Below are 27,059 nucleotides of genomic sequence, written 5' to 3' on the forward strand. Positions count from 1 at the left end.
CCTGCCTGGAAGCCTCAACGAGTAGTCAGCAATAATATTAATATTAATGAACAATTGCTCCTTCTGTTTTTTTCCAAAGAGATCTTTTATAAAAGGGGTGTCCCACATGTCCTACCAATTGTCCAACCACTGCACCATTTTTCACTTCTCTTTACTGTCTCCAATTAAACAATCTGAATACATTTACGTAGCAAAGAGCCCATCTATTTTATTAGTAGGTTACTTCATGGCTCCATCACAAAAGCAATAAAAACCCAGGGAAGCTGTCTGAAAAGACCCTGCATAATCAAACTTCCAATACACAACTGAAATCCCAGGAATCCTATTAACATGATAATAATAGTGACATGATTATCGTTGAATCATTAAATAAGTAACCAGAGTGTCAGTGTTCTTACATGTTTGATAAACAGGTTTTCACAGTCGTCATGATTCACTTGCTGCTTTCAACAATTACAGGCTGTGAAAACAGCCTAACGAGTCACGGGCGTCAGCAGGGAGTTGAAAAGCTGATATTGCATGGTATTACATTAGTATCAAATACTTCAATCACTGTTTTGTTAAGCAGTAAGCTTCAATTATTAAAAAAAAACAATATTTGCTGGTTCAATCTTGATTCATTGTGCAATTAAGTAACAGCTGACGAGACATTTCCAAATAGAAGTAATACATTAGCCACATAGAAGGGGAGCTAGATTAGAGAATATTTTTAATTAGGATTCGGTATCTTCAGAAAGGAGCAATCTCGGCATCTTTCATCAATACCCTGGTTTATTCTGATGCTGTTTAGCAAATCAGAGCCCTCAAAGTGCTCCATTTCCAACAAAATGGAAATGCTCAGATCTCTCAGGTGTGGCCTCCCGTGCCCTGAAAGCTGACAAAACCCCGGGCTCAGGCTGTCTCCAGCCTGTTCTTCCTGCTGCTGTTCTCCAAAGAGCCCCGCCATGGGGAAATGCCGTGGGGAACCCCACCTTCCCTCAGACTTTGAGTGGCTGAAGGGGCTGGTCACAGCGGCTGCTCGGTGCCACCTGGGCTGTCACACAGAGAATCAATCGGGCAAGTCACAAGCGGAATAGTGTGTGCAAGCCTTGTTCAAGTTCTTTAATGATGAGAACGGACGTAAATCACTGCAAGGACTGACAAACCAATCAGAACCAAAAGGATGCAAAACTTCATCAAATCCTGTAAGGAGAGATCCGTGGCAGTTTCTGGTCCTAATGCACTTCCATCATAGATGGCAACTTCTTTCTGGCGTAAGGTTTGGAGTCATCTCATCTCATCTCATCTCATCTCATCTCATCTCATCTCATCTCATCGTGTATTCAAACGACATTCATGTTTTTTATGATGTTCCTTTAATAAGACCCTTACCAGCTATCTGCCAAAATAGCCTTTTGTTGTTCTTAGAAGGTAACCAAGAGGACACTTGTGCAAGACTCTGGGAACTCCTGTTTCCCTTTAATCAAAGCTGTTGCTAGTGATCAGGGGAGCTTCCTTGGACACATGGAGTTGTATTCCCCCTGCCCAGTCCTCCGAGGCCTTTCCATGCACAGGTTCACAGGTTATTTACCACTTATTACTTATAAATACTTCCCATCTCACAGCTCTGCGTGTGTACACGGTTACAGGTTGAGGAATCGTGTAAACTCATAATAAGATTTTACAGCTCAGAACAAAATTGGCAGAGTATGTTTCTATCTAGTGGTGGCTGTAACGTGTTCCATGTTGTTTTCTTCTCGCTGGTTTCAGCATCATTGGGTGTTTCCAGTCACAGTAAATGTCCCACAGGAGGTTCTCGGGGAGGTCGGTTGGTCAGAGATGTGTGAGCAGTGAAGGACTCTCGGGGGAAGGAGAAGCAATACCCATGGCTGCATCAGCAGGAAGCACTTCCTAAGAAAGTACAGCCTTTTTCACCTTTACAGCACTTTTAAAAATTTATTAACAGTGAAATGTATTAACTTTCTCCTTCCTGATATCAGTTGTGTTTGGGAAGTATTGAGCTTTGTATTAGCTCATGGATAATATAATTCAAATATAATTATTATTGACTTAATTGTCGTTGATAAAGACTGTGAATCTGCTTATTCTCTCCATTAGTTACTTTTAGGCAGCATGAACTGCTCCATCTCTTGTTTGATTCTGCACGGAACACACCCCCACACAAATCTCTGCTGTATTTTTATAGGTTTCTTGTCAGTGCTGTTTGTTAAATCACACCAAAATCAAGAAGGGAGGCTCCGCACACCGCGGCTGGTCTCCCTCCTAAATCTCCCTACAGAGCTACAGTCAAAATTTACTCGTCATGGGGAATTTTTGTATTGATTTTGGATCAGGCTATACATTTTTATTAAAAAAAAAATCCAGCTCTGCTGCTTCTTTGTCTCCCAAGTAGCGTGTGCTGTGTAATCTATGAATAATTCCAGTCATGATTTCTCTCTCTAATATTAAGGCACCGTTTCTGATGTCAGCTTTGACTGGGTAATAATATCAGCGGAATGAGTGATAAGGATTCAGAGCCATTGCAGCAGCCTGAGCATTAATAACTCTAATGTCTAAAGAGGAGGACTAATACATTTAAAATAAAAAGTGGAAGTCAAAGTAATTTTTCATTTCAGTAAAACAAATGTCTGGGATGAATGGAGCATACAGTTCCAGTGCTTCCTAAGGTGCAATTAAGCAGTAATTTGATGATTTATGTTCTGTTATTTTGACCTTTCAGACATGTGGGAAAGGCTTTCACCAGTCAAAATAGAGAATTCAACAAAACCAGACTTCAACAAAAACAAATTTCAGTGTGGGGAGAGGTATTTCTCTTTTGCAGCCCTGTATCGGGGCAGAGCATCGTCCCACAGCACGTTTCTCAGGACCAAAGGGGCAGACGTCGTCCCTGGTTCCCGTCCAGCAAGGCAAAAACTGAGACTGTGAGTCAGGATTCCTGGGTGCTGGAGCTGGCTTTGGGCTTGGCCACTGGAGAGTTACTTAAAAAATAAAATAATAATAATAATAATAATAAAATATATAAAACCCAACCCAAACCAAAACAACATCATGTACTTCTTTAATCTCTTTAGTTTTCTCATAGGTCAACAAATCATGCACAAACCAATTTATTTGATGACTAATTAGAGAAGCTAATGCCTGAACATAAATCTGCAAAAGCTCTTGCAAGTCCCTTGTTTTCCAGAAAGACCAGTACAAGTAAATTATGCGTTCGTAGCACCTTTATAAAGATGATTTTCGTAGGCTGTGGCACGGCATGCGGCAGCCGGGCTAATTACCTGTACCGGAGCGTGGTGCTAATGGGGTGACGTGGCTTCCCGCACGGTGGTGGCTCAGTGTTTCTGTACAGCACTACATTATGCCCCAAGAATATATATTTAATTTCTGTATTCATATTGTTTGCCAGATTCAGTGAAGCAACTGGGAAGAAAGTGTAACGTTGTTCTCCATAAGGATGCATCAATGCACTTCTAAGAAAAAGCTCTTTTAAGGCACTGAAAATCTGAGCACCTTATCCAGCTTTTAATGAAGACAGTAACAAAATGTCATCAATTTTTATGCCATGGGATCAAAGACTGAAGTAATTATAGTGTGGAAAGGATCATTAATTATAGTGTAGAAAGGATCATCATATTTCTGAATTAAAAGTCATGGGTTCTTTTCATGGTTTTCTGTAAATGTAGATGAAAGCAAACTTAGGTTATGTTTTGTGGTGCACCATGAGGAAAGATTCCATTTCCCATGGCCCATTCCCCAACAGAAGTAATCTTTGCTTGAAAATAGTGTGAAAAGTCGTTGTCACTTGTATGGTCAGAAGGGATGTGCTGTATGAGTTAGAATTAAATAACAATCTACACATTTATGCCACCACATTCAAACATCTACGGTATGGATACAAGCCAGACTCGTCAACTAATAATTGAACAGTAACCAGAATCCTCTGTGCCCGTGGGCTTCTTGTTAAGCAAATGGTCTAGAGACCTACAGGATGAAAGTGTTCCTACCCCATTTAACCCCAGTTCAAGTTCACCAAACCTGCACCCTGTGGTGGATGTCTTGAGGCCCACCGGCCCATTGAGGGGTTGCCTCTTGGTGCCAGGTCCACCAGCCGGTGCTCAGTGCTGGCTCAGAAATTGTGGCTAGAAAGTGATGCACAGGACGGAGAGTGAAGATAATTAGATTCTAAACTCGCAAAATGAATTCTGGGATGGAACCAAATCTTTAACATCCCTGTTCTTCTGTTTCCCTGTCACTAAAACATGAATTTCTTGCCAAGATGTTAAGAGGCTTATTTAATCATTTTTACTAATATGCTCTAATGCCTTAAAATGCAGCTTAAGAAGGAAAAGTATTATTCAAAGTCAGTGGAAGAAGAATGTCCACTATTTGCATGACAGAAGAGTGAAATGACCCGATCCATCGTGCAGGTTATGCAGGAAGATGTGATTCCTCCCACAGAGTCAGCGGGAGAGGAATGATCATTTTTTTGCATCACAACAGAGTCAGATGACAGGGTACATCACGGGGGTCACATACAGAGGCACAACACCTTTCCCAGACACCCTATAGCCTCGTGAATCCTCTGGTGTCTGTATCACAGGCATCTGAAAATGAGAAAATGATCTTTTGTGATTCACTTTTGCCACCTATTAGTGAAGAGGTTAATGAGATGAATTGCTACAGCTTAACTCTGAGGTTCTCCAGTGAACTGCTTTGTATGAACCTGGTTTTCAGGAATATTGCATGAGAACTTTAATCGTAAAAATTCTAGCCAAGATATTAAAAACAGTTCAACTGTTCATCTGCAGTCTTTTAAGAGCTTGTTTTTTCTCAAACTGGAGAACATCAACTTAAAGTCAAATCAAATTGTTACATACACTGTGAACAATCACCAAAACAATTGAAACTCTGACTGGGAGACCATAACACACTGACAGTTAAGATTTTATTTCGTGGAATACAAATGAGGACTTTAAATGACATTTAAGAAGAAAATATGAAAAAGATTGTTTTCTTTCCGGAGCTGAATTATTAGCAGGTTTGTACCGAGTTGCAGGATATCGTGGTTATTTTTACATCAGTAATGCCTTTCTAACCTCAATTAGCAGGAGACCAGAAGCCACGCTCTGAATCTCTCACTGAAATGCAGTTGTCAGCTATGGAAATGACTTCATAAATGCCTCCTGAAAATGGAAATGCTTTATGCAAATCACCCTGAACCACAGCGTGCAAGAGGAGGAGTGTAAGAACGGGTGGGATTGGCTCAGTGGTGCTGGGAAGAAGCATCATTGGGCTCCACCTGGATGGAAAAGCATCGCTTGGAGACTCCGCTGAGCTGCACCGGCGCGGGGAGAGGAGACCAGGCTAATGTCTGCCAAAGGGCAGGGGGGGCACATCCCTCCTGCCCAACCTTTTCCCTTGGAAAAGTATTTTTTCATTCTCAGAATGTTTTCTCTCATGCAAAAAGAAGCATCTTTTTAACTGCACGCTGACCACCTGGAAAAACCCTGCTGCAAATGGAAACATGTGAAATTAAGAGATTAATGTTTCACACTCCTGACTGGTATCTGGCTCTTAAAAAGGGTTGGAAAGAAACATGAGAATCCTTGAAACCATTCAATTTGAATTATTTGAGAGCTGGCAGCCTGACAAAAAGAAATATAAATCTTTTTCCTTCCTGCACAGTCCCGAATATTTGCTAATATTTGGTGTTTTATCCATTATATTAAAGACTCACTGTGAGCTCCTGCTCTGAATTTGCTTTAGTCATTGATAATTAGAGACACTGTTGCTCCATGTCTTTCGTGGGATTAACTCAATAGAATCTGCAGTTGCTGCTCCTTGGACAGTCCTTGTTTTGCCTGGGTTCATGGAGCTCAGGTGGAATTTCTGACCTTGAGGTACTAAGGGAGTGGTCAGGACTGGCCTTGAAGAAGGCAGAATCTCAATCCTGAAATCAGAGCAGGTGGCTAAAGAGGATCTGAAGGAGGAGCAGGAGGGTGCCTGCTGTGAAACACAATCAGGTGACAGGTTTCAGCTGGTACATATGCAATAGTATAGATTAAAAAATACACCTTCCTCAGTTCTAAGACAGCCGTATTTTTCTTCCATAAAAAGTAGAGACTCTGTTCTAGATGCTTTCTTGAGGGCTTCACTGATTCTTTTAAATTTGTTGGTTCAAAAATGCTGATAACCTTTTGTCAAATGAATTACAGTTTCTGTCAAGATAAATGAAAATTGCAAACCATGAATGTTTTAAAAGTTGGCAGTTACAGCGGCTTCCCCAAAAAATAGAAGGTAGGTGCCACTCAGTAAGCTATCATTATTTGTACAAATATGTTTCTCTTCTAACTTTATTCTTGGCATTTTAATGAAATTGCCCATTCACTGTTACAAATATATGTCATGTTGATGCATTCTTTGTCTTCAACCTTGAAACCTCTCAGCTAAACTGAGACGTTGCACCCAGGACCACAGTTTATTTGAAATTTCAGCATTTCCCTACGTGCTAAAAATCTGTATGAAGAATTGATTAAAAATTCTCCAGGTGAAAGGGTTTGAAAGCTCAACAGTGCAGCTGAAATACGGACCACTTACTGCTGAAATAAAAATACAGACTGGCAGCTTCACAGAAGGAGTGAGGCTCAGAGTTAATCTCCAAGGCTGGTGGGGTGATGGAGCAGGATGTGAGCCCTGGCTCCAGACAGCTGCGGGGGGCAGAGCTGCTGTTTATCGTCGGTAATAGGAACACATGTGCTGTGATAAGCCTGGGGATTCCATTTTCTTTAATCTTCACCTTGCTGCCTTGTCTCTCAGTTTAAAAAAAACACCACCAAAACCCACAAGGATGAAACAGCAGGAGGGACCAGCAAAGCAGCTCGGCTAGGAGACTGGCAGTCAGACGGTGGATAGTATTTATACATCTGGCTCTGACAGAGCTGTATATATATTGTCTTAGATATATATAACACAGCTACAATAATCACTAAGCTTCTGAGACTGCTGGTTTTTGTACCCAGGGTTGGTCACAATTAAAGGTACCGTTTCCAATGATGCCTATGAAGTCCCATGTCTTCTCAGCCACCGCGTGTCAGAGCATCAGCCCCCGGGAGAGGCTGCTCAGAGCAGGGGGATGGGAAGGGATGACCCGTGGAGGCAAAGTCCTGACACCGTGTACACCCTACAGCTCTGAGGGAGGATGGGATTTAAGAAACAGAGGAAGGAACAGCCTTTCTTTTTGAAAAAAAACTAATAAAAAAAAATCCTTTGGCATCTGGCTCTATGAGATATCTCAGTTTCTGCTCAAACCTACTCTTCCTTTCCAGAATAATTTTTTCTCCTGCTGGAAATCAAGCTGTCTCTGAACTATTGACTTTTAGCTTTAAGGATCTGGGAAAATTTCAGTCTCCACATTATACTGAAATATTTTATGATTTTTGTTTTAACGTACAAACCCATCTGTTACATTTCTGAAGATGAGATCATAATATTGTATTTTCTACTGATACCACAAAATCAGGGAGCCTTTCCAAATGGTCTAAGACTCAATGTTAATGATATAAGGTTTAAGGATTCCAGTTGGTACATGAGCCATCATCATCCTAAGCAGAATTGAGACAACAGAAAATGTCACATTTTTATTTGTGTTTCCTGCTTTCTGGCAATAGCTATCCTATTCCACGTGGCTGGAGAGCAGAAAAAACTAATGATTTCAAGTATGGTGAAGCCATTCCACTGCAGAGAGGGAGGTCCCAGCTGCGTTTCAGACCCTGCTCTGCATTTTCTTCCTGGGAAGAGATTTTAGAGCTAGGAGCAGCTGTGGCAAATGGCAGATTGGAAACTGGAGCTATGCCCACGTCAACTAGACGAGGCACAACTGTTAGTGGAGAGGACGGCCAGAATCACAACCTCCTTAGCAGCGTGGATTGAGTTAGCTGGGGCTTGAAAGTCAGAATTGGATGGCTTTACCTGGCAGCACACATAGAAGTGAGGGCCTCAGGGAAACAGCTCCACTGCCATCGCCATTTAATTCCCTTCGTGCTCGCCTCTGTGAATCTGAAAAAGCAGGCTGTTTTGTAGAGCCGATAAAAGTGCATTAGTTCAGCTCAGACTTTTAAATTCCTTATAAAAACTATTCACAGACTCAGAGGAGGGTTGAGGTTGGAAGGGAACGCTGGGGGTGAACTCAGTCTGAGTCACCATCACAGGCTGCCCGGGACAACGGCCGGTGGCTTCTGAGTATCTGCAGTGATGGAGACTGCGAATTGATTATCTTGTATCTCTCGTTGTTTCTTAAAAATACTCTAACGCAGGATGAGTGTTTTTGAGAAAGCCCCCAGGACAATTTTTGATCCTTTCTGAGCTGTGGGCTACAGTGATCCCTCTGCTCTCTGCACAGAGGGGTCACCGGAGAGTCTGGGCTGAGATTCATCTCTTCCTGAACACGCTGGAACAGTCCAGTTATGTCTTAAGTTTAATATTTTCCTCCTACTGTGTTTCATTTCTGTCACCAGGAGAAATCTGCTGAGGAGCTTCATGAGCAGTTATAGCTTTTTTTTATGAGTTTTCAAATTATATTTCCAGTCCAGCCCCTTTATCAAACGCACAGCAGTTTGCTGACAGCATTCGCTGCTTCATTTCAAACGCTCCACTTATCACCTGGTTTCTGCCGAATGCTTTTCCCTTTCTTTTTACAAAAAGCTTAATCTGAGATACCAAGCAGCTTTTTTAGTACTGAGTATGTGTTAGTCAATACGGGGACAAATAACAAGCATGCACATGTCTATTGCACCAGACAAATCTGCAAATGAAAAACTTATTTAGCAGCAATTTCTTACAGCACCAGGAAATTACACTGGGTTTAGGGCAGAGGATTTCTTTGGAGTGAATAAATAATTAACCCTTAACACACCATTCTATGGTGTACAGATAATTGTATTTTATGCTTTTTAAAAACTATGTCAGTTGGGTTTATCACTGAATAATGGCATGTTAATAGGGAAAAGCAGACTGTTGGGCTGTTCGTTAGTTGTACAGCAACACCTTTTCTTTCAGTTGACAGATTTGGGCCTTTTATACTGTGTGTGTAGTATCCTATATAGCAGGGATGTGTCTTTTTACACCTCACCTAAACAATCGTTTAGTTGCCGTTGGGAAACTACAGAGCCCCAGGAGGTCAGTGGAAATGGCCAGTGCTGAAAACACGTGTGTTCGTGGAGAACCGGGCAGAGCCGACGCGCTACCCCAGGGCAAGGCTGGAGGGATGAGGTGGGCTGTCTGGTTGGTGGCGTTGGCACTGGACCATCTGACCCAGTCAGCAGGTGACAAGTCTGCAGGAGTCTGAAGCTGCACACCTGCAATGCTGGGCTCCCTTGCACTGTCACACGCAGTTAGAAATCAATAGCCAAGTGCCACCATCTGACTTACTGAAACAGAAATAACAATACTGGGCCCAGCATCAGCGATGGGTGACGTGTCATAGAATCACAGAAGGGTTTGGGTTGGAAGGGACCTTAAAGCCCCCCCAGTGCCCACCCCTCCCACCAGCCCAGGTTGCTCCAAGCCCCCTCCAACCTGGCCTTGAACCCCTCCAGGGATGGGGCAGCCACAGCTTCTCTGGGCAGCCTGGGCCAGGCTCTCACCACCCTCACACCAAACAACTTCTTCCCCACATCTCAGCTCCATCTCCCCTCTTCCAGTGTCAAACCCTTCCCCATCATTCTGTCACTACGTGTCCTTGTTCTGCTGTCGTTTTATAAATGATTAAGAGAGAATTAACAAAAACCATGAAAAATCTCTTTGAGGGCAATATTCCATAGGAACAAGGCAATTATAATTGTGCTTATGAGAATGAGCACCTCAATGAAGATATATTGCCCATGGAATCAAATCCAAATTGCACAGCTGAAAGGATGTGGACCTACAAAAGTTCAACAGAGTGCTAAGAAACTACAGACGGAAGGAATTGGAAACCCAGATGGGAGAAGTAGCCTGGATAGAGGAAAGAAAAAGTTATCTCTCCATCTATGCTGAATAAAGTTTTTTTTACTGCTGCTTGATCAAAAAGCAAAGATATTATTTTCTCTGCTAATATTTAATATCTTACTATTATACATACCAGAGATATGAACAGATGCGTTAGTAGAGTCAGCTAAATATTGGGTTTCTGCATTCATTTCCGTTGTCTGGCTTTAAAATATCTATTCAGTGGCTGCCCGATACACTCAGGAGTCACAGCTGGTTCATCACTTCTTTCTGCGTAAGGCCCAGGCTGCAGATCCCTCTCCTGTAATTCACAGACCCACGGCATTGTGCTGCTGCTGTCAGTCCCACAGCTCTGCTCATCAGCCCCTCAGACCCCCAGGTTTTACATGGAAACGCTTCTGCTTGGTAAGGCTGGTCAGCCCCCCCCACAGCAAAGAATTTCTTCCTAATATCTCATCTAAATCTCCCCTCTTTCAGTTTACAACCATTACCCCTCATCCTATGGCTCCACTCCCTGATTCTTTCTTATAAATGTGTGGCTTTTTTTTTGCTTTTTTTTTTTTTCTTCTTTTTAATAAGATCCAACAAGTGAGAGCACTTGTCAAATAAAAGCAGAGAAAAATGCGGCTGGAGTGATAAGTCTCATATAAATGTCACTGGCCTGGCTTCACCATTCTGGACCCTTCTTTCCAAACCCACTTTGGACACATCAGTACTGATCGAGTCTGACTCAGAAGCTTTTTTTTCTCTAATAAATGTTTATATCCCCAGGTAAGAGAATTTCTGAAGGCATAACATTGGTGAAGAAAAAATAGGGAAAATAGCTACTAAAAATCATTTTTCATGGCTATTTACAGTCCCTGTATCTTAAAAATATCTACTGTTTAGGCTACCGTATGGATAGCCTTCATTTTCAGAGCAGACTTCCTTAAGTTCCAGAAACAGAGAAGAAAAAGTGTTGAGAAACCTTTGGAGATAGTGCTTTTGCTTTCTGTCAGATGGCTGCCTCTAAATGGATGGTACCATTACAGAAACGTCCTCCTGTAGATATAAAATGTTGTAGTAATACCAGGTGGGAACAGGAGCTGATTTTTATCTTTAAAGAAAAAAAATGCTTTTTCATGTAATTCAAATGAGAAACTGTTGAAATATATTCTGGCTGTTGGGACTTCGGGGTTTGTCTGTGTGTGTTTTATGAACCTATCAAATAGCCCGTAGTTTTCCTTTGAGGATCATGGTCCATGTTTATGATTACTGAGCTTATTTACTTTCTAATCCATGTGCTAATCACTTTCAGGGCGGGTTCTATTAGCTAGTCATTAGGAGCCAGCAGCGAGTAAATGAAATAGATGTACAGAGCCCCACGGTTCCTGGTTTGCACAGAACAGCAGCTCTGCAGGGAAAGGTGCAGGGCTTGGGGAAGTGCTGGCAAGAAGTGATGTTGTGTGACGCTGGGAATAGGGGGTTTGCTGCGTTGCCCAACTTCTGATGGCTTCTCAGTGCCTCTGAGCACGGTGTGGCACACCCTTCGGTGGGTTATGGGGTGACTGCGCTGTGATTGCGTGTCTTTTGCAACAGGAAGATGTGCAAAGTTCCTGGTTAGTCTGTGGGCATTTCCTCTGTCCAGGGCTGCCTGTAGGGGGGGGGTTTGGGGGCTGAAAGCCATACACCCAGACATAGCCTTCTTTTTCTCTCTTTTTTTTTTCTTTTTTTTCCCCCTGGGAGCCATTTTCCCATCTGTACCAGCAGGCAACAGTATAGGACAAACAAATTATGGCCAAATTTCCTACCTGCTTTTTTTTTTTTTCTTTTTTTCCCCCGGGAGCCCTTTTCCCATCTGTACCAGCAGGCAACAGTATAGGACAAACAAATTATGGCCAAATTTCCTACCTTGCAGTTTGGACCAGCTTCATCGGAATACCTGCTGTTGTCAGTTTTGACTCTGGAGTCCATTCTAAACAAAAATCATACAAAATTTGCATTTTCAGTGCTCATGAAGTTCTGATGTAGCCTGAGCTGAAAGGTTGGTTTATGGTTTCATAACCTGATGTCTACAGTACGTCCAAGTAGTGTGTTGGTGGAATATTACTGGGGGTGTCTGGTGTGTGTCCTGTGGATGCAGCAAGCTGAACCCCATTTAAAATGCCACAGGGAAAAAGAAAACCAAATCCAGAAATACTAAGTCTCAACTTCTATCAAATGAACTGAATTCGCTGTGGTTAGGGAAGAAAGAGGACCCTCAAAACAGACATGTTTTTTTCTGGATTATCTGAGCATCATGTGTGCTGTCTTTAATTAAACCAAAAGATGTTAATTGTATGTGCCTTCATATCTTTCAGATTTCAGTAAAAGCCAATACTGAGTACAGGGTGAGCAGTTTGACTGCGAGCTGCCTGATGAGGCTTCACTCAGCGTGTTCTGTTACCTGCCTTTTCCCAAAGTCTCCCTCTGTTCTTTTTACCACTTTGCTGAGAATCTTCCTTCTATATCCTTGGCTGGATATTAATAAAGAATAAAACGTGGCTTAGAAATATCCACCCTGTGGAATTTCAGGCGTGCAGAGCCATCCCTACAGTCAGATGTGCCTCTGGCAAGCAAGGAGTTACTCTTGAGGAGATCTGATTGCATTTGCTCTGATCAGCAATAGCTGTGAATCCGTGGTCGTTTGGGGCCTAATTAGGTGGTTGTTAATTGCTTAATGTGTTAAGGAAAAATTTGTGATACGTAAGAGAATTTTCTGTTGCTGATCTCCAAAGCCATGAGTAATCCTCAAAATCTGCAGCGGGACCACGGCTGACTCAGCTCTGTGTAACATCCATAAACTCGTTAGCAAGGCAAGGAGCGGATGGATTATTGTGGGGAGAACTCAAGGGGAAAGTGATTTCCTCTCTCGTTAGTCACAACAGAGCAATAAATATGGTTTTGGGTTTAGTGTCCCGGGCAGGCTGTGGGTTTGTCACTGACCTCTGTCGTCTTCTCCTGTGACACCAGCTCTGTGCTTTCCCCACCAGCCAGAAGATCCGTAGGCTCTGGCTCTGGTTAAAGCAAGAGCAATTATAACACCATGGGTAATTTCGTGAGGCAGAAGGAACTGAATCTTGGGTGACATTTAAGGAAGAACAGGGTTTCTCAGCAAGAGGCATGTTTTTATTCCTTTTCTCATTTTGGGGGCAGGGTTCCATAAGGATTTCCAGAACTAAAAGATGGGAAAGAAATAATGAGTTGGGATCAAACAGCTGTTGCTTTCTGTAATGCTTGGCCTTTCTACAGTGTTTCTGAGTAGCCGTTAAGTTGTAATTATAGTCTAACTTATAAACAAAAACTGTTTAGAAGAGAAAAGAGCTAAGTTTGGGGTGTGGAAATGTCAAAAATGATGGGTTTGATGAACTCAAAACCTTTTTTCAATGTTTTTGTTATTTTACTGGAATCAAATAGTTTGTGCAAAGTGCCTCATCTTTGACGGATACATTTTCCACTATGAAAATACTTAAAATTAGAAATAAATAGAGATTTTTTTTTTTAAGTTCTCTAAGTATGTCAGACCATGTTCTGTATGTGAAGGGCCCTGTAGAAATAATACCAAACCAGACATCTGTAAGTTCTCGAAGTATGTCAGACCATGTTCCGTATGTGAAGGGCCCTGTGTCTTCTTTTGCTGTAGAAATAATACCAAACCAGACATCTGTTATTTTTAAATCCAGAGGGGGTCTACAGATGCTGGTGTTCAAATTGCAGACTTGAAATCAGCATTTAGATCAGCTGATTTATGTACTCTGATGAAAATTAACTGTGTTTTAGCATCCTCGCTATATTTTTTTTTTTTAGGGATGAAGCTGGTTTGTGTCCCAGTACCAGCATTGGGCAGAATGGCCTGTCGGTGACCGCGCAGAGCTGGTGACTGGAATGTCTTTGTTTGACAGGAGAATGGCATGTTCTACCCTTCTGTGCTGAGATAAAGGAAGTCATTTGCTGTGTCTCCATAGTCAGTCTTTAGTAGCATTTATCTCAATTGTAACGTTTTGCTGTTTCTTCTGCTGCAATTCCTTCTCAGCCAGCATCAGCTGAAAATTATAATTCAAGACTTCCTGCTGCAAAAGGTATTAATTTTCATAATATTTGGTCTTCTGTCAAAAGTGAAAAGTCTCACCATAATGACTCCTACAATTAAGACAGTTATATCTGCGATTTGCAATTCAGTCCAGCCAGTTATCAGATGAATAATGACAGTATCAGATAAATAATACCACCAGCAGCCTGGTCTGGTGGGAGGTGTCCCTGCCCAGGGCAGGGGTAGGAACTTGATGACCTTCAAGGTCCCTTCCAACTCAAACCATTCTGCAATTCTATATTTAGGTTTCAATGTCAATGCTTACTTGATGACCTTCAAGGTCCCTTCCAACTCAAACCATTCTGCAATTCTATATTTAGGTTTCAATGTCAATGCTGTATTAATGCAGACACAAACTGCTCAGCATAAAGAACTGTTTTCCTTGCACTGGAATCAAACTGAAGAGGAACATCTTTATCTCCAATGGAAGGGAGGCTTTTGTTTTGCTGTGAAGCCCTTGGAAGCTCCATCAGTTGCAGCACAAACTGTGCGGGCACGGTCCTTTCAGAGTGAACTCTGATGGCCCTCCACAACCGAAGCTCTGACTTCAAACTACAGATCTTAATTCAAGACTTTCCAGGGGCTCATGTGAGAGTCTGTAAGTGTACTTACCTACACTTTAGTACCTCTAGTGGAGATCACCCTCTACTTGGGCAAATAACTTGGTTGTGGTGTCATCTGTTTTTCCTACCCTTGCCCCTCCTCTTCTGAAGCATGGGCTGTTCTCAGTCATCCCCTGGCATTTCTAGCTCTCTAAAGGTGCCCAGCTCATAACCTCCATGAAGGAAAGATTTATCATTGTCCTTACTATTCCCTAATACCTGTAATCCTTGACCAGAAGCATTGGGCTCATTGTGCTCTCAGCAGCTGTTCCATCTGAACCGCGCTTTCCCAGAGATCACTCTTGGACTGATCCCAGCCTCTGTGAGATAAAGGAGAGAGAAGTTCAAGCTATGAAGTAGTTCAAATGTCAAAACATATTTTTGAAAGGCAATTAAACCTGATTATTTGCAGAGCTCATGATCACACTGTGGCCAGCAGCGTAAGAAAAGCTACTGAGGTTAATAGTTTCCTCCACACTGTACCAGAGAATCAATTTGAATGTCTCTGGGAAACAGTCCTTTGTGGCCATCTGTTTTAATGAGCTTTCAAAACAATTGCCCAAGTCTCTGTTTCAGATGCCAGAAAGCCTTCAACTTTACTGCCAATTGAGGACAATTCAATAGCATCAGATTAAAGTACCCTTGAGACTCTTTGCCAGCTGACAAGCCATTAGTGTCTATTTAGAGTATAAACACCTGGACTATTTTGGTTTGGTTTTTTAAATCCAAAGCACGGAAAGGCAGGCAAGGCAGGTCCATCAAAAGTCTACAGAACCAGTAATGGCTTGTTTTGGCCAAACATCATTTAATAGTGAAATGACTATTTTCAGTAAACATTATCTAGATGAAAATGTGTTTTGTGGTGGTTGTGAAGTATGGGACCTGAGGAGAAAGGTTTGGTAGTCATAACACTTGATTCTCTGAAACAGTTTAAAAAACTCCAAGTCTAGTAAATCAACCAAAAGATGAAAAGGGGATACCCTTCTCCATTGAATACCTGCTGTTTCTGGGCAAGGAGAACTTCCATGTAGATGTAGACGTTCTGCCAAGGAAGGCAACAGAGGCCCCTGCACCTTGGTCCGTCCAATGTTTTATTGTCCCAGGTGCTTTATATCATGACTCATGCGGAGCCTTGGAATAGAGAATACTTTACAGAGTTTATAATTTTAGCTATCCACTGAAGCCTCGTGGTGGGGTGCATGTTGTACGTGTTTAACTCCAGCAATTTCACCTTTACATTCTCAGGAATGTTTTTAGGGGTATTTATCTGAAAGAACTGCTGCATTGAGTCATTAATTATGTAATGCCTACAAGTGTAATTGCCCGCTACATTTTAATTAGACATCTCTTAACTTCATGTTTCAAAATGAGTGCAGTAATCATTAAATTACAGGGTTTTCCCCCTTTACTTTATATGAAATGCTACCTAGTCTCTAACAGGCTTGATTGAGAAACTACATCCTATAAAATCCAAGAGCTTTGCACTCATAGGCATGCAGGAAATCCAGGTTTAATTCTGTATCTGAAGGAGCTTGGTGATGTGACTCAGTCCTGGCAAAGTGACCCAATTTTCTGGGCTATTTGGGAGGCGCGTGGAACGGTTGTTTTGGGGGCCTGAGGAATATTTGGCATCACTTTGGGCGAGAGGAGGAACACTCTTAAAGAAGCTCCATCTTGCTCTGAAGCAGAACAACTTCCAGCCTTGAGAACAGATTCTTCTCTTGCCTGATAATTCTAAAACACTGGGATCTCTGAATGCAGTTTTTGTCCACTCACAAGGATAAGAAAACTGCTACTAGCTCTTGGTAGCCATTATTTACATGAAGGCTTAGAGTAAGTGGAAGTTTTCTTTCCCTTTGAGATACTGTCTCTGACAGCTTACCATAAATCTCAGAGAAACCAATGCTCACGGTCTCACAGAGGTTTTGTGCTGTTCATCTGAGGAAGTTTGTGTTTTTGAGCTGCACAGCTTCTGCTTTACCCATCCGGGTTCTGTGCAGCTCCAGGGAGTACAAAAATGTTGCCCTTTCTACGATGCCAAGATACAAAACTGACAAAGTGGGAAGATGAAATAACATGGATTTAATGGGGAAAAACATGTGCGTTGAACTTGTTCATGTTTGAGATGCTGCGTTTTATTTGTTGCTGTGGTTTAACTTCAACACGTTTCCCGAGTGCTGTTTGCATTTCCCAGGGAAGTTTGTTCAGCCTCAAACAACGGCAACAGCACAAACATTTTTTCTAAGGCTCATTTTTGATTGGTGTGATCTGGGCATCCCAGAGACTGGGGGCCTGCGCTCAGGATTTCCTGCTTGCAAAAGCTGATGAGTGCTTGTGACAGGGTAATTAATGGGGAAGCAGAATTCCTCTCTCTCTCAAGCGCTTAGCGTTAATGCACCACATTAATACTTCTTAAATATTGGAGATAGGCACTTCATTTTTTGCATCGTAGTGAAATGAATTGTTCCTGTGCCTGATTGAGTTATTTAATTTTCTTGACTCCTATCTCTAAGCAGCACCAAGACCCAATTGGTGGCGCTTATTACTACATAAGGGAAAGACAGGGGTTTCTTGTGGGTGGAGAAAGCCCTGAAATGAGTAACCGTTGCCACTGTTTTGGCAGAATTTCAAAAAATTCCTTCTGGTAGTTCAAGAAATATTTCCAAATGCTGCATTAAAATAAGTTTGTTATAACAATAATAAAATATATCTTGAATATTTGACTCTTACTTTACTTCCTTCCGTGTTTGTTGGGTTGAACCATCTCAAACAAACCAGTAACAACCTCCCTACCCCAATATAACTTCCTTCTGCCTTCCTACATGCCTTGTTTCATTTTATTAAAGGAAGAATTCACTGGGGAATAGGAGGAGGCAGACTGAAATCCATCTTCTAATATTTTGGCCAGGGATAGAGCTGCTACTGATGTAATTTGAACACAGCTGAATTTAGGAATTTATCTACACTGGAATTTAATTATTTGTTTTCCTCAGCATCCAAACCAGCACTATGTGATAGAATGAACAGTAAATAATTGTGCTGGTTTTCTGATTTTTATCTTCCATTTCCTCCAGTACTCAGTTTTGTCTGAGTACTCAATTTCATTTGGAACAGGATTCCACTGCTGATAACCTTGACTGCAAACATCTCCCCCTTAGGCTCCTGCAAGGTGTGACGGGTGACATCAGCTTTTATTTGAAGTTTAACTGAGGAGAACAATCTGCTTCCAGTGAAAAGTGAAGGTAGTGTCTGATTTTCCCCTTGCTGTTAATAGCACCACGGGGTGTCTTAGTCTGGTCTTTACGTGGTAAAGTTTTGACTTTTCCAGGAGGTGGCAGATGATGTTTTCACATTCAAGTGATCTGTTTAATCTCAGAGCTTTGTTAAATGAGGCAAATGACGTTGCAAAATTTTTTCTGTAAGGAAAATTGGAATCCTACTGCTACAACAGCAATCTATCACCTAATTGTTATTAAATAGCAACATGCTGTGGTGGCACCTCGTTAGAGGTGGGGCAGGCTGCACACAGTGCTGATGCAGCAGTTACAGCTCTGCACTGGGGTTTCTCACCAGGCTGCCTGCAGACACTGCCCCTTGGATCTTGACCTGTCTTGTCGGGTGTTACCTTGTGAGAGTATGGAAAATGTGGATGCTCTGCTCGGAGTTATCTGAGATACAGCAATTTAGCTGGTACCATGGCCCCTCAGGTGATGGGTTTGGGTGTAATGTGGCTCAGTGGTGGTGGTGGGTCTGCCTTGAACCTTACTGCCTTCAGTACTGGGGCTGTACTCCCTTCCCCATCATTCAGTCTTCCCTTTCAGGTTTAAAATGCAATAATCTGATTATGACTATTGTTTCCAACCCTAATTAGTTTAATTTAATTAGTTTATCATTAGTTCTGGATCAGGACCTTGCTGCAGTACTCTCTCTGCTGTGCTCCATTTAATTCTATTTAATGCAATCTCTTTGTTTCCCCAGAGGCTGAGTGAGCCCGCAGCCAGAGGACTGAAGTCAGCGCAGAGGGCTCTTACACCCCGTCTTTTCAGGCAGGTCTGGAAGAGCCAGCCTTAAAACACACATCACATCTGCTGTTTAGTTCCCCTCCTCTCTCCGTAGCACTGCCTGACCCCCTAACCTGGAACCAGAAAACCAGCCCAAATTCATATGGAGAAATGTTTCTTTCTCTCCATACAGCCAATAGCCCGGTCTGGTGCCTGGTTTGGCTCTTCTACCTTCCTTTGCACCGTTTCCTCCTGCCTGGTCATTCTGCGGTCTTCAAATGAAGCCTTCAGTTGTAGTTGGAACACCTGCCATGTGGCACCAAGCACCTCTTGTGGTGTTGGGTTAAGCCTCAGTTCCACATGTGCTGTGATTGTTCCTTTCCTAACAATACTTACTAGAAATGTCCAATTTATCAGTTTTTTTCCAGTTCTCTAGCACAAGTAGAATTCTGCCATTGCCAATGAGTTCCTGCTTTTACTACTGTTGCTGCCTCTCCATTTCCCATACAAGAGAAGGCAGCTCCCCACCCGGGGATCTATCCTGCTGTTTCCTAGGATACTTTTCACAGGAGCCCAGAAATGCCTCTTTGAGCAGCAGAGGAATTGCTGATTGCCTACAGGTAGGGTGATAGAGAGCAATTGGCGTCAGCTGAAGACAAGGGAAAAACAGTGTGAGGAGCAAAACTGACAGAATCTGCTGCTGTGGAAATTGCCCCCATCTCTCTTTCCACATCTGCTTCTTTGGAGCAGCACCAGCTCCTATTTGCCTGGTTTTATTGACTCTTAAGAAATGTGGGAGACTTGGTTTAACGCTCTGCCCTGATGCACTTTCACCTGGGGTGTAGTTGGGCTGGAGTATGCGAACTGGTCAGCTTTCTGCTGCCTCCTGCCTCAGAGGAGCTTCAGGGTGACTCCATCCTTGAAGGACACAGCAGGGAGGAGGTTAATAAGGCTCCTTTCCTACGCTGGAATAATAATTCTGCATGGAAGTTGGTGTTGCAAGACCTCTTCTATCCTGCTGTGCGTGAGAGCTGGCTGATGGGCAAGGGGAGATGACACAGAGAGTGCCACCTCATCAGGCCTCCTGACAAAGTTCCTCATTAGCATAAATAAAAAACTTTGTTGGGAAGAGCTCAAAACCTGAGGGCACCCTTTCCCTCCCAGCCTCTCCACTCAGTGCCTGCTCAGAGAGCACCTCCCCACGCACCCCCAACCACAGGAGTCCTCAATGGCCACATGTGTCTTCAGGTGTCACTGCTGGGCATGCTGCAGGACAAGGGGGTTCAGGAGCAAAAGCCAACAAGGTAAGAGTCCGGTTAAAACCTCTCCGGTACAGAAGGATTATGTGTTCCTCTGGAGGTTTCCGGAGTGGTAACGGGACCTCTTGCCCAAGCTGCAAGTCATATAACTCTGTAATAGCACGTTTTACCAAGGAATAACAAAGGGTTTCCAAAAATTATCCCTGTTCTTACTATGATGTTCTTTAGGGATTGATTGCAATTTAAGGTGATTAAAAATGTTCCAATGACATTACTTTCTAATGGATTACGTATACTCTGCAGCATTACAATGATTCCTGTCACTTCACCCCAGGAGCCCAGGGAGCCTGGAGGGAGAAGGCTGCCACGTGGTGCAAAGCCAACCTCGAGCAATTAAGACATAGTCCTTCTCCAGAGCAGAGAGTCCTAAACGGCAGCCCCAGAGGAGCTGGACGAGACGGCCAAGGCTGCGTGTGTTCCTGGCTCCACAGAAGGAAACCTAAAGACAGAGTCTCCGGCAAAGAGAGATTGTCCTCATTTTGAAAGGCTGGAAATACAATTCTCATTCTGAGATGACAGACTGCAACGGTCTGTCTGATGAAGAACAACTCTTCTTTTTTCTTCTGGAATTTCAGAATTGTTTATTTCAGCCTCCCCTCCTTCTCCCCTCACACACAGGAGTGTGGAGGCATTACCAGTGTCTTTTACTTCCCCAGGATCTCCTGGGAAACACAAGCCATAGCCAGCAGTGAAGCAGCTCTTACCCTTGCTTTCTGGTATGAGAAGGGTACACTTGACACTCTCCTTTTTAAAAAGCTCCCTCCCTTTTGTGCTGTGCTTAGGAGGCTGAGCTTAATAAATGAGTAAGATTAGGCAGTAATGAATCTTCACCTGAATTGCCTGTGTATGGACAAATCACTCACTCTTTTCTACTGGGCTTTACTTTAGCAAAGGGGACTTTTAATTTGCTAACGGGAGACCAAAAGCGCCATTTTTAAGATCTCCAGAGTCTGGAGTCTGTGGAGTCACACTGTGCTCCATCTCCAAAGAGATCTTAAAAATGGTGCTTTATATTATATTATTATATATATTATTTATATTTAATTATGCTTTATATTAATATTTTTTCAGCATCAGCATCTCACTAATGTGTCAGTTTAAAAATAATAATAATCATACTTCTATTTCAAACCTAGAGCCAGCCAAAGTTAGAGGTGACTATTTTCAGGTGTCTGGGAGCAGCCCCAGTAATTATAGAGAGCCAGAGCCCTATTTATAGACATCAATTCAAAATAAATTGAATTAGGAGGAACTATGACTTTGAGAATTGTTGCTTTTAAAACTAGCTGTGGCAGCATAACCTGCTGCTGAAATGATAAGGTAGGCTCATGAATATATTGCATGCTCTATGGCTGAGCTGAAGTTAGGACTTCGAAGTCATTATTTTTTTAAAAAATGTTACTTTTGGGAAGTGAAGTTGCCTAAACAATCTTTAAAACAAGCAACCTATTTTCTTTAATTCTTTTGTAACTTGGGAACCAAAATGTTTGTGACTGAATCCTCTTTTTCACTGTCTTTCCTTTAAAGACTTTTATGCCAACATAAGGGGTGACGAGGGAGAGGGACAGTCCAGGTCCCCCTGGTGCCTGCTGTGAGAGTGATGAGTGACACACAAATAGTGGTCCCCAGCCTCCTGCGCCGGCCGTGGTTCCAGCACGTCACGAGGGTGTCAGGAGGTTCATTGGACCGAGGATGAAGGCTCTGACAACAGCCACATGCGTACTGTAAAGGCATTTCTGTGCCCTCAGCTCTGAAAGGCTCTCTTCTACCTTCCCTGGGACTTTGATGTAAGTTGATCATTCTTTAACTTAGTTTTATTTTACTTTGCTGCCTACTAAGACCTTAGTTTATTAAATAGCTGTTGTTGCTGTATTGCTGCAGCTTCTTTGTCACCACCTGTATCTGATAAGAACTACTTCATCTGCTTTGTATGAGCAGGACAGGTTTTGCTTGTTTTAAACATACAAGATTTGGGCATTCGATGAGACAGTGAAGAAAACTTGGAGCAGGACACGATGAGTTGCGCGATGGTCTTTATTTTGTCTGGCAATCCTGGTATGTCACGTCAGAGCTTTGTTTTGTTGAAAGATCTCAGCAGAACACCCCAACCTTCTATGTAACACCAGTCAGTGTACTCATCAGCATTAGCTTATTACACGAGCACATCTGCTGGAAAAATGTCTGACAATTTTTAAGTGTTTGTTTAGGACTAAGCGAAGAGAAGCGCCTGCCAGACTTTATCAGCTTAGTAACCTACCGCACTTCTCATCTTCAGAGAGTGCACCTTCTGGGTTACTGATAAAGGTGAGTGTAAGGTGTGCCTCAGGAAAAAGCAGGACGTATTTTCAGAATATCTATTGTGTCGGGGCTTGCTGGGCAAAAAAACCTCAGTTCAGGAAAATTGTGGGCAGGCTTATTGCAAAGCTTTGAATTAAAAGGTGAAGTAACCAGGGAAATAAGTACGGGGTGTCTGCAGATTCCCAACCACTTGCACTCTGATTGCTGGAGAGAACTGTACCTTTGGTTCTGTAAACTCTGCTTTGAAGGCAAAAGCCATAGATGACAACGTTTCAGTTTAATCAAAGAGCTGGAAGTGGTGAAGGGCCTCGGGAGTCTGGAAGTGGGTTTGTTTGCAGTGACAAATGCCTTTTGGTTCCTATTGTGTCATGTTCGCCACTGAATGGAGTTTGATTTCTCTTTATAAATTCCCACAGCACATTTTTTTGTGTACATTTGTCACTGTCAGTGCTTGGGCTGATTGTGTTGCAGCCCGAGACAAGTATATTCTCAGTCTTGGGGATCTAATCCTTCCCCTCATGGACAGTTTTGGTAACTGGGGTTGCCTTGGGAAGAACTAATGGTTTTCTCTCCCATTTATTTCCATCTCTGTTAGCACTGACACTGGTCTCCTGCTTGTTATTTTCTAAAAGTCTCATGTATTCCACCTTGAATAGTGCACTTCTCTCAAATAAACCCACATTCCTTGCTGGTCTTTGCAGTTCCCCCCTTCCCAATGTGCTGAGTAGACTTTTCCCTTGCCTTTTCTTTCTTGTTGCTTTCATCTTCTGGGAATTTTTAAAGAATTTACCACTAGTATTCTGAGAATTGCCTGAGCTTTGGATTTGTGTCTTGAGTGACCTGAAAATAGTCTCATCTTCTAGAACTGATACTATATAAGAACTCCAAATAGGGATTTTTCCAGCTGTAGCAGATTTGTGTTTCCCTGACTGCTGCTCCACCTCTTCATTTTTCATTAGGGGAAAAAAAACCCAACACCAAAATGAGTGTCCCTCTAGGTAATTTCTTTCACTTTCTTTAATAATTAAGCCTTATGTTGAAAATGGTGCAGTTTCCCCATTGGGCTGTGAGCTTTGTGGTGGATCTCAGGGGGTGAGGAATGGGGAGAGGACACACTGTGTTTCACACCGAATGCAGCACCTGAGTGTGTGAGGTGTCTCTTGCAGACAGCTCAGCTTTGGCAATTCTGCAGCAACACCCTTAATGCCAGCCTGGATTCTCTCTTTCGGCTTTTCTAGGAAGTCTCTCCGTTCTGAAGTCGTACTCCCTACTTTATTTTTTCTGACACCTGATTTAAGCTGGCTGCCCCTCTGTGCCCCGTCTGGGGCTGCAGCTCCCACTGCTCCTCGGTCCTGCCCATCCCAGGCAGTGTCAGCCACAGCAGCTCAGTCTCACGGGGCAGAAACTTCACTTCTTGCTGCACGAATCCAGAATGTCCGATTGTTCTTCAAATACTAAATAGCAGCTGGTCCCTAGTGCCGCTTCATTTTATATTTCCCAGTACCCTTCCTGTTTGTCTCCATTTGGGCTGAGAGGCGTCTGTTCAGAGCCAGCCAAAGCAGCCTCCTAGGTGAGGTTTTGAGAATCAATAATTACATTTTAATTTGAGAGTCATTCTTCATTAACACAGCGCTCCGCTTTTTATATTTTTTTTTTCTGTGTGGTGTCACAGGGTCAGAGCTAATGGGCTTTTGCTGTCTTTTCAGAGCTCAACTGTAAATACCCATCGTGGTCCGGGACTCTACAGCTCCTGCAGTGGCAGAACCCAGGAAGGATTACGTATATGAGGATGTTGATGTATTTTATGCATGCCATTATGTTGACTTTAATGGCAGATTAGTGATTGAGTGAGGACACATCACATGCATGTTCTGTAGGGTGTTATTCATACCTGTGATAGCTATTATAGCTAATTGACATCTATTGTAGGGAATATAAATACAGGTAATACCTAGGGCATTATCGATCCCCGAGACCTGTCGCTGAACCCTTTCAGCATCATTGCTAAAGAAAAAGGTGAGCGAACAGCAGTGGCTGGGTGAGGGAGGGAAGCACCTTTGGGAAGGTGTTACCTTAATGTAAGGAATGTAAGGAATAAATGAACCAGTTTCTTTTTCCTATGACGTTCTCATTCAGCAGCCTCTCATCACAGAAGGCTCCCAGTGCTATTTGCATGGGTTGTCATCACCGGTCTTTGCCTCTGGGAGATGAGTCATTGTCGAGCATTTTTTTGTCTTTTGTCACTAAATGCATTTTAGGTATCAGTGAAAAATGCAGTGATGAATTAAAAAAAAAGGCCTGGTGCAGTCACGGGGGACCTCCAGCACAACAACAGCACTCGTACCCAGAGGTGGTGGAGGGAATCTGCAGATATTCACACAGTGGCCTTTCCTCTGCCCCCTTTCATAGATTTTGTAGGCACTTAGTTATAACTGAGACCTTTACCCTTCTGATTAAAACTGGCCAACAAGCTCCATGAAATATTTATCTGTTTTTTTTAAAAGATGCTACAGGATATTAAGATTCTGGCTTTTAGCTGGCTGCAGTAAAATAAACCAGAAGTCAATATGGTCCGTACTCTCTCCTCAGCTTCTGCATACCCAGCCACGACAGACAGACTTATCAGCACCTTCAGTGTATATTTACTGGACCTGTTTTGCAGATGATGTAGCTTCCATTTTCACTGGACATGCCCAAACGTATTTCTCCTTTTCAAGAATAAATAGTTCATTTCTCCCATAACAATGAGTGCAAATGTGATTATGGAAGTGCTGATGGGGTTCTGAGAGCTACCAAGCGCAATAGCCTCCTGGGACAGGAGGAGTTCTTTGCTGAATTGAGTATATAAATGCTGGGCTGCGGGCAGACAGGTGGCTGTACATTAATCCGTATGGGTATGGATCTCTCCGGGAGATAGGATTTACTGCTCCCTTGAAATTCATTCTGCAAAACACCTGGAATGAAAAACCTCACTTCTTTTTCTTTCTGCATCGCAGGTTGCCCTTGGAGATGACATATATTCAGATCTGAGGTGAAAATACATAACGTTTGCATGTGTGGGTCAGGGACAGCGGGCTGTACTGTCACAGTGGTCAGTGTGGCAGTGGCCAGTCCAGCTGACACCAGTGGGACACCAGTGGGACACCAGCGGGGCCGGCTGACTCTCCAGTGGCAAGAGGAGTTTGGATCAGGAGCTCTGCTGCTGGTTCAGCCTGGGGCTGTGCTGCAAGGACAGAAAGGGAGCACCCACCATCCTGTACAAGGGCTGGGAATGGCAAAGACCTCAGGTAGAAATAACATCAACAAGCAGTACTAAAAATGCTGAGTTTTCTTTGATGCATAATTGTGAAAGAAGGACAGGAGACATATGCAGCAGAGAGTAAAAGTGAAGCTTTTGCCAAGAAAGGTCATTGTCATCATGATGAGCAGGCTCTTTCAACACCCTGATATGCCTGTAAAGCCATCTGTTTTCTGATTCTTATTGTTCTGCTACTGCCTGGTTTTGCTTTTTTTCCCCTTAATGCAAATATTTATGCATCTCTTAATATCTTTTAGCCTAAAAAGCAAAAACCAGTGTGCCAGTGTACTAAGCAAAGGTCCATATGATCACCAGCACGGATGGAAAACGTTCTGTCAGAGTCTCAAGCGCTCTTAGGAAAGATGATTTTACTTCCTTTTATTCAGATCAGGACTGACTCAGATTCTTCACATCTGTGAGTCTGTAGCAACAATTCTATTAATTTCGATGTGGTGAGATTAGCTCTTTGCCGTGCTGAACAATAAAATACTTCATCTCATTTTGCTCAGTGTCCTTCTTCCTTTGTGTGCTTCACTATGTACAACCTCACACAGAAGGCCACGCTACTAATACTGCAACAGAATTAAACCTGTCACCTGCTGTTGCTGATTACCAGAGCTTAACTATCCATCTGAGGTGGTTAGTTTGGGCTTTTTTATACCAGAAGGAATAAAAGTGTAGAAAAAAAAATAAGCTCTTCTGAAGAAACAGTTCCTGGGAATGCTTTTGTTGAAAATAAATATAGTCTCTTACAAGAGTTAAGACCCAGGGACCTGATCTAATCTCCTGAAATGAACCTGAGATCCTGAAAGGGCTTTCTGGTGAAGATCACGCACACTTCTGAACCCTTGATAGCAGGAAAACTTCAGAGAATTTCTAAAAATATTTAAGATCAAGTCTCTTATGTACGGTCAGAGAGGTAGTAGATGCTCCGTCATTCAAGGTCATGTTGGAAGGGGCTCTGAGCAGCCTGATCTAGCTGGAGATGTCCCTGCTCATTGCAGGGGAGGTTCGTCTTTAAAGGTCCTTTCCAACCCAAACCATTCTGTGAGTCTATGAAATGTCAGGGAACTAAATCTATTTTTATAACAAAAAAATGAGTTACAAAGAATTGTCATCTTCTGCCAAAATTCTCACAGCTTTAATTAATTTCACTTTTGGAAGAGCTGAGTGCAGTTCCCATTTACATTCTCAGTGAGTGTGTCTCCCAGCCCTCCCCGTACCAGCCCACCACCTGCACCCTGTCAGGGAACTAAATCTATTTTTATAACAAAAAAATGAGTTACAAAGAATTGTCATCTTCTGCCAAAATTCTCACAGCTTTAATTAATTTCACTTTTGGAAGAGCTGAGTGCAGTTCCCATTTACATTCTCAGTGAGTGTGTCTCCCAGCCCTCCCCGTACCAGCCCACCACCTGCACCCCCAGCTATCGCCCCGGCGCAGGGAGC

General features: G+C 42.8%; 1 long non-coding RNA gene across 1 annotated transcript; it reads left to right on the top strand.

The window, feature by feature from the left end:
- The first annotated feature begins 21,705 nt into the window (after positions 1-21,705).
- Positions 21,706-26,084, top strand: LOC106886948. Its single transcript, XR_001411763.1, has 3 exons — positions 21,706-21,801; positions 24,019-24,328; positions 25,309-26,084. It is a non-coding gene; the product is annotated as an uncharacterized LOC106886948 (long non-coding RNA).
- Positions 26,085-27,059: the final 975 nt, after the last annotated feature.

The sequence above is a fragment of the Calidris pugnax genome, unplaced genomic scaffold (assembly GCF_001431845.1).
Source record: "Calidris pugnax isolate Ruff unplaced genomic scaffold, ASM143184v1 scaffold76, whole genome shotgun sequence".
Taxonomy (NCBI): Eukaryota; Metazoa; Chordata; class Aves; order Charadriiformes; family Scolopacidae; genus Calidris; species Calidris pugnax.